This window comes from Mirounga leonina, unplaced genomic scaffold, assembly GCF_011800145.1.
Source record: "Mirounga leonina isolate KUSES-001 unplaced genomic scaffold, KU_Mleo_1.0 Mir_204, whole genome shotgun sequence".
NCBI classification, from domain to species: domain Eukaryota; kingdom Metazoa; phylum Chordata; class Mammalia; order Carnivora; family Phocidae; genus Mirounga; species Mirounga leonina.
Window position 1 is genome coordinate 16742107 of NW_023270513.1, and position 10663 is coordinate 16752769.

At 35.4% G+C, this 10663-nt stretch overlaps 1 pseudogene; it reads right to left on the reverse strand.

The window, feature by feature from the left end:
- Nucleotides 1-5849: 5849 nt before the first annotated feature.
- LOC118026079 lies at nt 5850-6689 on the reverse strand (annotated as a pseudogene).
- Between the last annotated feature and the right edge of the window lie 3974 nt (nt 6690-10663).

Sequence of the window (10663 nt, forward strand, 5' to 3'; positions counted from 1 at the left end):
ATGCATCTTTAAAAGCTAAACTACAACTTCTTTACTTTTATCAAATTCTCTATAAATCTTTCATGACAGTTTATTTAACAAAGTGTCATTGAAACTGTATAGGTGATTGATGTGACCCATGTAAGATCAACATGAAATGTTTGTAAATGTCAGCAAAATGTGACCATCTAAAAGCATACAAGGATGGAGTTTCCATGAAAGTGAAAAACAAACAGAAAAATGTTTATCTTATTCCTTGCTTTCTGGTATGCAATTACAAATTCATAGAAGAAATATTCCATTTGATTTTCCTTGGAGTTCATGTCATCAGAGGTCTAATTTACTTTTGACATTCACCCTTTCAAAGCCTTGGTCTCTTATTCACTGGATACATTTCCTCTATCATCTATGGAAAAATAACACAGAGTCAAAATTTCTTAGCAAAATGATAATAAGTTTGGAAAATATGGGCAGAACCTTGACCAAAAACTTTCTGTATAAATTATAGGAAGCTATCAACTTGAATTGTCACCAAAGAGTTCCTGTTTACTCACATAAAGGAAAAAGCATTGTTGGTTTTCCATTTAATTGAATAAAATACTGATATAAAAACAAATATAAAAAGATAGAGAATAAAAGAGAAGGAAAAAATAACAGATTAAGCTATAAATATATAAGGAGAGTAAACCAGTAGCTCAGTCTAAATGAAATAGTTTCTTTTTTTCTTTTAAATTCCACTATAGTTAAAATACAGTGTTATTTTAGTTTCAGGTATACAATACAGTGTTTCAACAAATTCATACACAACCAGTACTCAACATGACAAGTACACTCCTTAATCCCCATCACCTATTTTACCCATCCCCCCCACCTCCCCTCTGTTAACCATTAGCTTCTTTTCTACACTTAAGAGTCTGTTTCTTGGTTTGACTCTCTTTTTCCCCTCTGTTTTGTTTGTTTGTTTGTTTGTTTCTTAACTTCTACATATAAGTGAAATCATATGATATTTGTCTTTCTCTGACTGACTTATTTCACTTAATATTATACTGTCTAGCTCCATCCATGTCTTTGCAAATGGCAAGATTTGATTCATTTTTATGGCTGAATAATATTAAATTGTGTAGGGGTGCCTGGGTGGCTGGGTTGGTTAAGCACCCGACTCTTGATTTCTGCTCTGGTCATGATCTCAGTTTCATGAGCTCGAGCCCCATGTTGGGCTCCATGCTCAATGGGGAGTCTGCATGAGATTCTCTCTATCTCACTCTGCTCCTTTCCCCAATCACTCTTTCTCTCTAAAATAAATAAATATTTAAAAAATGTGTATCTATAACCACATCTTCTTTATCCATTCATCAGTCGATGGACACATGGACTGCTTCCATAATTTAACTATTGTAAATAATGCTGCTATAAACATAGGGTTGGATGTATACCTATGAATTAGAATTTTTGTATTTTTTTGGGTAAATACACGGTAGTATGATTACTAGATCATAGGGTAGTTCTATTTTTAACTTTTTGAGGAACCTCTATACAGGTTTCCACAGTGGATACACCATTTTGCATTTTAACCAACAGTGCACAAGGGTTCCTTTTTCTCTACATCCTCAACACTTGTTTTTCTTGTGTTGTTGATGTTAGCAATTCTGACAGATATAGATCTGTAGTATCTTGGTGTGAGGTGATATGTCATTGTAGTTTTGATTTGTACTTTTCTGATGATGAGCAATATTGAGCATCTTTTTGTGTGCCTGTTGGCCATTTAGGTGTCTTCTTTGGAGAAATGTCTGTTCATGTCTTCTGCCCATTTTTTAATTGAATTATTCATTTTTTGGGTGTTGAGTTTTATAAGCTCTTTATATATTTTGGATACTAACCCTTCATTGGATGTGTCATTTGCAAATATCTTCTCCAATTCCAAGGTTGTCTTTTAGTTTTGTTGATTGTTTCTTTTGCTGTGCAGAAGCTTTTTGTTTTGATGTAATCCCAATAGTTTATTTTTGCTTTTATTTATTTATTTATTTATTATTTATTTATTTATTTATTTATTTATTTATTTTGCCTCAGGAGACATATCTAGAAAAATGTTGCTATGGCCAATGTCAGAAAACTTACTGTTTCTGCTCTTTTTTCTTTTTTTTTTTAAAGATTTTATTTATTTATTTGACAGAGAGAGAGAGAGAGCACAATCAGGAGGAGTGGCAGGCAGAGAGAGAGAGAGAGAAGCGGGCTGCCCACAGAGCAGGGGGAGCCTGATGTGGGACTTGATCCCAGGACCCTGGAATCATGACCTGAGCCAAAGGCAGTTGCTTAACCAACTGAGCCACCCAGGCAATTTCTATGGTTTCAGGTCTCACATTTAGGTCTTTAATCCATTTAAATTTGTTTTTGGCTGTGGAGAAAGAAAGTAGTCCAGTTTCACTCTTTTGCATGTAGCTGTCCAGTTTTCCCAACATCATTTTTGAAGAGACTATCTTTTTCCTATTGGATATTTTTCCTGTTTTGTCAAAGACTAATTAGCCATATAATTGTGGGTTTATTTCTGGGTTTTCTGTTCTGTCCATTGGTCTATGTGTCTATTTTTATGCCTGTACCATACTGTTTTGATTATTACAGCTTTGTAATGCAATTTGAAGTATGGAATTGTGATGCCTTCAGCTTTGCTTTCTTTACCAAAGTTGATTTGGTTCTTCAGGGTCTTTTGTGGTTCCATATAAATTTTAGGATTGTTTGTTCTAGCTCTGTGAAAAATGTTGGTGGTATTTTGATAGGGATTGCATTAAATGTGTAGATTGCTTTGGGTAACATAGATATTTTAATAATATTTGTTCCACCAATCCATGAGCATGGAATATCTATCCATTTCTTTGTGTCATTTTCAATTTCTTTCATCATTGTTTATAGATTTCAAAGTACAGGTCTTTGATCTCTTTGGTTAGGTTCATTCCTAAGTATCTTATTGTTTTTGGTGCAATTGTAAATGGGATTGTTTTCTTATTTTCTGTTTCCACTACCTCATTATTGGTATATAGAAATGTAACAGAATTCTTTTTTTTTTAAGACTTTATTTATTTATTTGACAGAGAGAGAGACAGCGAGAGAAGGAAAACAAGCAGGAGGAGTGGGAGAGGGAGAAGCAGGCTTCCCGCTGAGCAGGGAGCCCCATGCAGGACTTGATCCCAGGACCCTGGGATCATGACCTGAGCCGAAGGCAGATGCTTAACGACTGAGCCACTCAGGCGCCCCTGTAACAGAATTCTTCACATTAATTTGTATCCTGCAACTTTTCTGAATTCATTTATCAGTTCTAGTAGCTTTTTGTTGGGGTCTTTAGGGTTTTCTGTATATAATATCTTGGCATCTGCAAATAGTGAAAATTTTACTTCTTCCTTACCAATTTGGATGCCTTTTATTTTTTTTTGTTGTCTGATTGTTGTGGCTAGTATTTCCAGAATTATGTTGAATAAAAGTGGTGAGCGTGGACACCCTTGACTACTTCCTGACCTTGGGGGGAAAGTTCTCATTTTATCAGCATTTAGCATGATGCTTACTGTGGGTTTTCATATATGGCCTTTATTATGTTGAGGTAAACATAAACCCTACTTTGTTTAGGGTTTTTATTCTAAATGGATGTTGTACTTTGTCAAATCATTTTTCTACATCTATTTAGATGATCATATGGTTTGTATCCTTTCTCTTATTGATGTGATGTTATCACGTTGAATGATTTGTGGATATCATCCTTGAATCCTTGGACTAAATCCTGCTTGAATGGGATGATTCAACTGGGAGGGTGAATGATTTTTTTTAAATGTATTGTTGGTTTCTGTTTGCTAGTATTTTGTTGAGGATTTTTGCATCTATATTCATCAGGGATATTGGTCTGTAGTTCTTTGTGTGTGTGTGTGTGTGTGTGGTGTCTTTACCTAGTTTTGGTATCAGTGTGATACTTACCTCATAGAATGAATTTGGAAGTTTCCTTTTCTATTTTTTGGAATAGTTTGAGAAGAAGAGGTATTAATTCTTCTTTAAATATTTGGTATAATTCACCTGTGAAACAATCTGGTCCTGGAATTTTGTTTGTGGGGAATTTTTTGATTACTGACTCAATTTCTTTGCTGGTTATTGGTCTATTCAAGTTTTCTATTTTTTCTTGTTCCAATTTTGGTAATTTATATGTTCCCAGAATTTATCCATTTCTTCTTGTTTGTCCAATTTGTTGGCATATAGTTTTTCATAATATTCTCTTACATTTGTTCATATTTATGTGGTGTTGGTTGTTATTTCTCCTCTCTCATTTGTGATTTTGTTTAGATGGTTCCTTTCTTTTTGTTTTTTTCTTTTTGATGAGTTTGGCTAGAAGTTTATCCATTTTGTAGATCTTTCAGAGAACCAGCTCCTGGTTTCATTGATTTGTTCTCTGTTGTTGTTTTTGTTTGTTTTTACTTTCTATGTCATTTATTTCTGTTCTAATCTTTATTATTTCCTTCCTCTACTGGCTTTAAGTTTCATTTGTTTTTCCTTTCCTAGTTCCTTTAGGTGTAAGGTCAGGTTGTTTTATTTGAGATTTTTCTTGCTTCTTAAGATAGGCCTGTGCTGCTTTATATTTCCCTCTTAGGACCATGTTTGCTGTATCCCAAAGGTATTGGAATGTTGTGTTTTCATTTTCATTTGTTACCATGTATTTTTTTAAATTTCTTCTTTGATTTCATGTTTGACCCATTCATCGTTAATAGTATGCTGCTTAACCTCCATGTTATTTGTGGTATTCCCCAATTTTTTCTTGTGGTTGACTTCAAGTTTCATAGTGTTGTGGTCAAAAATATGCATGGTATGATCTCAGTCTTTTTGTACTTGTTGAGGCCTAATTTGTCACGTAGTATGTGATATATTCTGGAAAATGTTCCATGTGCACTTGTAAAGAATGTGTATTCTGTTTTAGGATAGAATGATCTGCATATATCTGTTAAATTCATCTGTTCCAATGTATCATTCAAAGCCACTGTTTCCTTGTTTATTTTCTGTTTAGATGTTCTGTTCACCAAAGCAAGTGGGGTGTTAGAGCCCCTACTACTGTTGTATTAGTATTGATTAGTTCCTTTATGTTTGTTATTAACTGTTTTATGTATTTGAGCAGTCCCATTTTGGGTGTGTAAATATTAAAATTGTCATATCTTCTTGTTGGATTGTCTCCTGTGTTAATATATAGTGTCTTTCTTTGTCTCTTGTTACAGACTTTGTTTTAAAGTCTATTTTGTGTGATATAAGTATTGCTACTGTAGCTTTCTTCTGACATCCATTTGTATGATAAACATTTCTCCATCCCCTCACTTTCAATCTGCAGGTATCTCTAGGTCTGAGATGAGTAGGAATAATATAGATGAGTCCTGTTTTTTTAATCTGTTCTGTCACCTTATTTCTTTTGATTGAAGCTTTTAGTCCATTTACATTCAAAGTAATTTTTTTAAAGATTATATTTACTTATTTGAGAGAGAGTGAGAGAGACCAAGAGTGCAGGGGAAGGAGCAGATGGAGAAAGATAAGCAGACTCTCTACTGAGCACAGAGCCCAAAATGGGGCTCGATCTCATAACCCTGAGATCATGACCTGAGCTGAAATCATGAGTTGTTCACTTAACTGACTGAGCCACCCAGGTGCCCCCCAAATAATTATTGATGGGTGTGTATTTATTGCCATTGTGCTACTTGATTTGTTGTTGTTTTTGTAGTTTTTCTGTCTCTCATGGTTTGCTGGGGTTTTTTAGTGATTATTTTGGTTTCTTACTTTTTATTTTTTGCATACCTATTAGTGCTTTTGTTTAGAACAATAAGCACCTTTATTACATGATCAAAGATAGAAGGCAGGAAGATTTATTTGCCTTTCTGAGCTTTTCTTTTCCTCGGATGGAAGTCTACCTCCTTGTCCTGTAGCATATAGCCATCTTCTTGGCCACACTGGCCTGTTTTTGAAATGAGGCCTGCAAGAAGCTTGCCCTGCTGGCACTGCTCCTCTGGAAAACTGCTGATTTTGGCATTTTTTTCCTTTCATTATACTTATTTTGAATTTTCTGAGGTTTTTTTTTTTTTTTAATTTCTTTCTCCTTTGATGTTAGCTTGGCCCCCTTCTTGTGGCCAAGGGGCAGTGCATAGCAGGACTCATACCACTGTGGGTTGTCAATAAGCATGATACAGTTCTTCACCAGGGTCTTTGTGTGGACTATTTCCTTGTTGGATGCATTGTAGACAACATCAATAAGTAAGAGTAAGAAAAATTAGAAGCACAAAGTAAAAGGATGTAAAATATGATACCAAATATCTGAATCATGGAGGGGAAAAGAGTAAAGAGTGAGTTCAAAAATAAGCAACCATCTAGTTAATATAGACTGCTATATGCAGGAGATGTTATATGTAAGCTGAATGGTAACCACAAATCAAAAAACAGTAATACTTCTTTTACAACTAGTGCCAAGTGATGGGAATCTCTCAGGACAACTGGCACAAGAAACAGCCCCAGACAAAGCTCCCCACATCCAGCCTCAAAGCATGGTTCTTCTTGTTGGCTCCCCAAATGTGGACTGTATGAATGTGGCAGGGGCCAATCTTAGTGTTGACAGTGGGGCATCCTTGCTCATACTTCTGCTTTTTATGGTAGGGCTTTCTCTTGCCCCCAATATTATGATGCTTGTGCCAGTTGTCCTGAGAGATTCCCATCACTTGGCACTAGTTGTAAAAGAAGTATTACTGTTTTTTTATTTGTTTTGATTACCATTCAGCTTACATATAACATCTCCTGCATATAGCAGTCTATATTAACTAGATGGTTGCTTATTTTTGAACTCACTCTTTACTCTTTTCCCCTCCATGGTTCAGATATTTGGTATCATATTTTACATCCTTTTACTTTGTGCTTCTAATTTTTCTTACTCTTACTTATTGTTTTTTTGTGTTCCACTCACAGAATCTCACCTAACATTTCTTGCAGGGCTGTTTTAGTGGTCATGAATTCTTTTAAGTCTGTTTACGTGGGAAACTCTTTATCTCTTCATCTATTCTGAATGACATTCTTGTTGGATAGAGTATTTTTGGCTGCAGATTTTTCCTTTCAGCACTTCAAATACATCATGCCACTCACTTCTGGCCTGCAAATCTTCTGCTGAAACACCTGAAATCATTATGGGGTTTCTTTTGTGTGTAAATGTCTTCTTTTCTCTTACAATCTTTAAAATGATCTCTGTGCCTCCTGAATCTGGATCTGTTTCCCTCCCCAGATTTGGGAAATTTTCAAGTATTGTTTCTTCAAATATGTTTTCTGCCCACCTTCCTCTCTCCTCCTGGGATCCCTATAATGTGAATATTGCTATGCTTGATGGAGGAACCATTTCTTAAAGTTTATTCTCATTATGAAGTATTTGTTTATCTCTCACATGCTCAGCTTCATTATTTTCAATTACTCTATCTTCCAGATCATTGATATGTTCCTCGGCTTCCTGTCACATATTATTTATTCCATCTATTATATTTTTAATTTCACTTATTGAGTTCTTCATCTCTGATATGTTATTTTTTATCTCTTTGTCAAGGGTCTCACTGATGTCCTCCACCCTTTACTGAAGTCCAGTGAGTATCTATTTTTTCCATGTTTTCTTATAATTTAAATTCCAGTTAGTTAACATACAGTGAAATATTAGTTTTAGGCTTACAATATAGTGATTAACCCTTCCATAAAACACCCAGTGCTCATCACAACAAGTGCGCCCCTTAATCCCCATCACCTATTTAACCTCTCTGCCCACCTCCCCTTTGGCAACCATCACTTTGCTCTCTACACTTAAGAATCTGTTGGCTTGCATCCTTCTCTTTATTTTTCCCTTATGCTTATTTATTTTGTTCCTGAAATTCCACATATGAGTGAAATCATATGGTATTTACACATGGTGTTTGTCTTTCTCTGATTGATTTTTATCACTTAGCATAATATTCTACCTCTACCCATGTCATTGCAAGTGGCAAGATTTCATTCTTTTTATGGCTGAGTAATATTCCATTATGTATACAACTTCCTCTTTATCCATTCATTGTGGGTGCACATTTGGGCTCTTTCTAAAATTTGGCTATTGTTGATAATGATGCTATAAACATTAGGGTGCATGAGTCCCTTTGAATCAGTGTTTTTTAATCTTTGGGTAGATAGCTGGTAGTGCAATCACTGGGCCATAGGGTAGTTGTATTTTTAACTTTTTGAGGAAGTTGCATACTATTTTCCAGAGTGGCTGCAACAGTTTGCATTCCCATTAACAGGGCAAGAGGGTTTCCCTTAATCCCCATCCTCGCTGGCACCTGTTGTTTCTTGTGTTGTTGATTTTCGTCATTCTGACAGGTGTGAGGTGATGTCTCATTATAGTTTTGACTTCTATTTCCTTGATGATGAGTGAAGTTGAGCATCTTTTCATGTGTCAGTTGGCCATCTGTGTATCTTCTTTGGAAAAATGTCTATCATGTCTTATGCCCATTTTTAATTGAATTATTCATTTTTAGGGTGTTGAGTTTTATAAGTTCTTTTTATATTTTGTATAATAACCCTTTATAAGATCTGCCATTTGCAAATATCTTCTCCCATTTACAGGTTGCCTTAGAGTTTGGTTGATATTTTTTTCTTATATTGTTATTTTGATGAAATCCCAATAGTTTATTTTTGCCTTTTTTCCCCTTCCTCCAGAGCCATATCTAGAAAGAAGTTACTTTGGCCTATGTAGAATCTTGTTATTTTGATGAAATCCCAATAGTTTATTTTTGCCTTTTTTCCCCTTCCTCCAGAGCCATATCTAGAAAGAAGTTACTTTGGCCTATGTAAAAACGGTTACAGCCAGTGTTCTTCTCTTGGATTTTTAAAGTTTTAGGTCTCACGTTTAGGTCATTCATCCATTTCGAATTTATTTTTATGTATCATGTAACAAAGTGGCCCAGTTTCATTCTTTTGCATATTGCTGTCCAGTTTTCCCAACATCATTTGTTGAAAAGACTCTCTTTTTCTCATTGGATATTCTTTCTTGCTTTGTTAAAGATTAATTTACTATATAGTTGTGGGTTTATTTCTGGGTTTTCTATTCTCTTCCACTGAAATATGTCTATTTTTATGCCAGTGCCATACTGTTTTGATCATTACAGCTTTTTAAAGATTTTATTTATTTATTTGACAGAGAAAGACACAGCGAGAGAGGGAACACAAACGGGGAGTGGGAGAGGGAGAAGCAGACTCCCTGCCGAGCAGGGAGCCCAATGCGGGACTTGATCCCGGGACTCCAGGATCATGACCTGAGCTGAAGGCAGTCGCTTAACCAACTGAGCCACCCAGGCGCCCACATTACAGCTTTTTAATATAACTTGAAGGTCGAATTGCAATGCCTCCAGCTTCACTTTTCTTTTTCAAGCCTGCTTTCGCTGATTTGGGGTATTTTGTAGTTCCATATAAATTTTAGAATTGTTCTAGCTTTGTGAAAAATGTTGGTGGTATTTTGATAAGGATTGCATTAAATGTGCGTACCTTTGGATAGTATAGACATTTTAGCAATATTGCTCCTTCCAATCCATGAGCATGGGATGTTTTCCCATTTCTGTTTCATTTTCAATTTCTTTCATTAGTGTTTTATAGTTGTCAGAGTACAGTTCTTTCACCTCTTTAGTTAGGTTTATTCCTATTCCTGGTATCTTATTGTTTTTGGTGCAATTGTAAATGGGATTGATTCCTTAACTTTCCTTCTGCTGTTTCATTAATGGTGTATAGAAATGCAACAGATTTCTGTACACTGATTTTTATTTTGCTCAATCTTTTTCTCTTTAACATATAATGAATTATTTGTTTCAGAGGTATAAGTCTGTGATTCATCAGTCCTACACAATTCACAACACTCACCATAGTATATACCCTCTCCAGTGTCCATCACCCATCCACCCCATCCCACCCACTACCTTCCACTCCAGCAACCCTCAGTTTGTTTCCTGAGATTAAGAGTCTCTTAAGGTTTGTCTCCCTCTCTGGTTTCATCTTGTTTCATTTTTCCTTCCCTGCCTCTATGATCCTCTGTCTTGTTTCTCAAATTATATCAGAGAGATCATATGATACTTATCTTTCTCTGATTGACTTATTTATATCATGTGAGTTTACTGAATTCATTCATCATTTCTAGCAGTTTCTCATGGTGTCTTTTGTGTTTTCTATATAGAATATCATGTGATTGGCAAATAGTGAAGGCTTTACTTTTTCCTTAGAGATATAGAAGGCTTTGATTACTTTTTGTTGTCTGATTGCTGTGGCTAGGACTTCCAGTATTATGTTGAACAATAGTGGTGACAGTGGACATCCCTGTCTTGTTCCTGACCTTGGAGGTAAAACTCTCAGACTTTCCCCACTGAAGATGATATTAGCTGTGGGTTTTTCATAAAGGGCCTTTATGGTATTGAGGTATGTTCCCTCTAACCCTATTTTATATGAGGGTTTTTATCATGAATGGATGTTGTACATTGCCAAATGCTTTTTCTGCATCTATCAACAGAATCAAAATTCTTACCTTTCTTTTATTAATGTGAATTGATTGACTTGCAAATACTGAACTACACTTGGAGCCCAGGAATACATTGCACTTGATCATGGTGAATAATTTTTTAAATGTACAGTTGGCTTCAGTTTG